This window comes from Chenopodium quinoa, unplaced genomic scaffold (assembly GCF_001683475.1).
Source record: "Chenopodium quinoa cultivar QQ74 unplaced genomic scaffold, ASM168347v1, whole genome shotgun sequence".
NCBI classification, from domain to species: Eukaryota; Viridiplantae; Streptophyta; class Magnoliopsida; order Caryophyllales; family Amaranthaceae; genus Chenopodium; species Chenopodium quinoa.
In genome coordinates, this window is record NW_018742598.1 from 441,882 (window position 1) to 444,689 (window position 2,808).

The 2,808-nt window shown below is 31.4% G+C and overlaps 1 long non-coding RNA gene across 1 annotated transcript; it reads left to right on the plus strand.

Moving 5' to 3' along the window:
- Positions 1-518: 518 nt before the first annotated feature.
- Positions 519-2,542, plus strand: LOC110721155. Its single transcript, XR_002511395.1, has 3 exons — positions 519-1,074; positions 1,154-1,292; positions 2,130-2,542. It is a non-coding gene; the product is annotated as an uncharacterized LOC110721155 (long non-coding RNA).
- The last annotated feature ends 266 nt before the right edge of the window (positions 2,543-2,808 follow it).

Genomic DNA, 2,808 nt, shown 5'->3' on the forward strand with positions numbered 1-2,808 from the left:
CCAACATAGATTAAACAGGTTTAGGGTTAATCTATTGATTGCATGTTAGTCAAAAAGCGCACATGAATATGAGAAGAATAAATTAGAGGCCTATTTTTAGGGCAGGTTTAATCTCTTTTAGGTTGGATCTGTACCTTCATCCCCGAATATCTAGTCATGGTTCCAGACCACTATGGAGTTAGCAATCTCATGGATCGTGAAGGGGTATAACCTTCATCCTATGAACGGTTTACAAGTTCCTAAAACTTGTTGGCGACTCTTTGTCCTTTCTTTTGGACGCCACCATGCTTAAGTGTATGATCATAGTGGGGCTCAAGTGTGGGATGCTTGAAATATTCCCTACATGTTCTTTACTCTTTTGTCATTTTTCTGCATGTGGGAAAAACTATATTGAAGAGCAACCATTCTCATGGCTGCCTGAACATTGAAGGTGCTCCGATCCTAAGTATTGTTCGGTACTACTATTTTCATTACATAATTCAGAGCTCAATTTGTGGATAAGATCATGCTATATTTTTTGTTTGAGGAATTGATATCTTTTGTTACGATTGAATCTTTTGTTGTATTTATTTCTATAGCACAATCTTTCTTTTGTTTATAAGAGACTATTGCTTTCTGTTTAGCAATTAGAGACTAAAGAGTGTTTCATGTTGAGTTTGAGAGGAAATAACAATCTGTTTTAGATTCTGATATCCGCTCTTATGATAATCCGTTATTGAAAATTAACTTTTTATGGTGAATATATCAGTTACAGCTATAATTGATTTCAGTATTTGAACTTTTATAAATAAGTTGATTTTATTTTATTTAGTGCTAATTTGAAACTTTTTTTTTGTTACACCTTAATGTTTCTAAAAATGCAATTTTATTAGTATTTTAGCTACCTTGCACTATTCATTTTTCTAATTTACCTCTATTTCGTTGCTAGTTTTACTTCTCTCTATATTTTCAACCCATTTTCCCGAGAGTTTCTCAAGAGTCTGATGGTGAATCGTTGGCGACCACCAACCACGACCAGGCTATCTTTTTCACTTTCAACAATTCCTTCAAAATGAAGAACGCTTCGATTTTGAGGTTGATTGTGTAATTTTGGGGCTGAATTTTGAGTTATTTATTGCTAAAATTGTATTTATTGTGATTTAATTATCTACAGGGTTTGGTGAAGAATTGGGAGAATTCAGGCAACTTTGCAAATTCTGATTCTGAGCAAATGGTTGCACATGTTCGATTATTTAACTGTTATATTGTTCGTTTGTTTGATTGAAGAAGCTTATCACCCTATAGTCGAAGCAGTGAGTCTTATACTGTTCGTTACAACATTAGTAGTAAATACCTCTCTCCTTTAAAGTTTTTAAAATTTGGTAGAACTTAGATTGTCAGGACTATCTTTTTTCTTTTAGTTTCTTTTTGTTGGGAAAGGATCCTTTTGAAAGTGGGTCGGTATGTTGTACTCCTAAGGTTGATGAGAAACTTTGCCATCTCTTTTCTAACTAAAACATAGCCTCAGGAGCTGATTAGTTAGTGATTACAACTTTATGTATTATTAATTTAGTGGATATGTTTTAGGGTCAATGGGGTCATGAATCAAAAAGGGTTGTGTTGTAGAATTAGACTAAGCGATTTTTACCCAATTGGGGTTTTGATTTATTGGTGATGTTATTGTTTGTGAAGTGTTCTTTGGTACCCTTTTAGGGTTAGATTTAATACTCCTTTTGTTGTTTTTATTTGCCGAATCATTGGATTTCTTAAATGATTTAGCAAATTCTGGTTATGGGATTTGTAGATTTTACAGGTTTTTGATGAATTTTTGTTTATTTTGCAAAAATGATGAGATTACGAGATGAGAGCTTCAATGACACTCAATTTAAACTCCCTTTTAGTGCTTCTCGAGGGGAACCATCAGGGGGGGAGGGGATAACTGTCAGAACAATGTTAATTTAAACATTTTGGTACTATCATGTTTATTAAAGTTGATATTTAATTTTTCCTTTTTTTTTAATTATTTCTTTTTTATTATTTGTGTTAGATTGTTAGTTATACATGTTCTTTGTTATTAATTCAACTTTGTTCTTTAGTTTCTCAAATTTAATTGATTTAGGGTTTCTGATGAGTTTTGTTTTTGCTTGTAGCTTGTCAGGAGCAATTTGGTTCTCTGTCTCTATACACTATACGCAGCTGCCGAGTAGATAGGCGGTGATAGTAGCAATGGTGGTGGCTTCGAAAAGGGGGAAGAAAGAGAGTGGGGACTGGGATGAAGTGTAATCCCCCGTATTTTTTTTAAAATATTTTATAAATGAAATATTATTTTATTTATAATATTTATTTGTTATTTTCCGTAATTTAATGTCAAAAGTTTCAAATGATTACTCTGGGTCGAAAATTATTTGAACAAATTATTTTATGCACCTTTATTCTACAATTTATGTCCAATCAAACAAGCCTAACCCATTTGTTTACTTAATTGACCCATTATTTTTATAAGGTCCAATCTTCCTATTTACCCTACAATTCTCCTATAAATACCCCATGAATCCCCAAAAATTTCCCACACAAAAAGGTTAGTCTTATTTTCTCCTTTGTTTTATTAATTTGTATAATTATAAATATTGATTTATGGGTTTTGATTTTATTGTTTGAAATTAATTTAATTAGTATCAAGTTGTATTTTGATGATTAAACTTTATAAATTCAGATTTTATAAATGTCATAATTTTCAGATTTTGTAAATTTTATAACCTAGGGTTTTTAATTATTGAAAATCATGATTTTAGGGTTTTTATGAATAATTGATTTAGGGATTTTATAGTA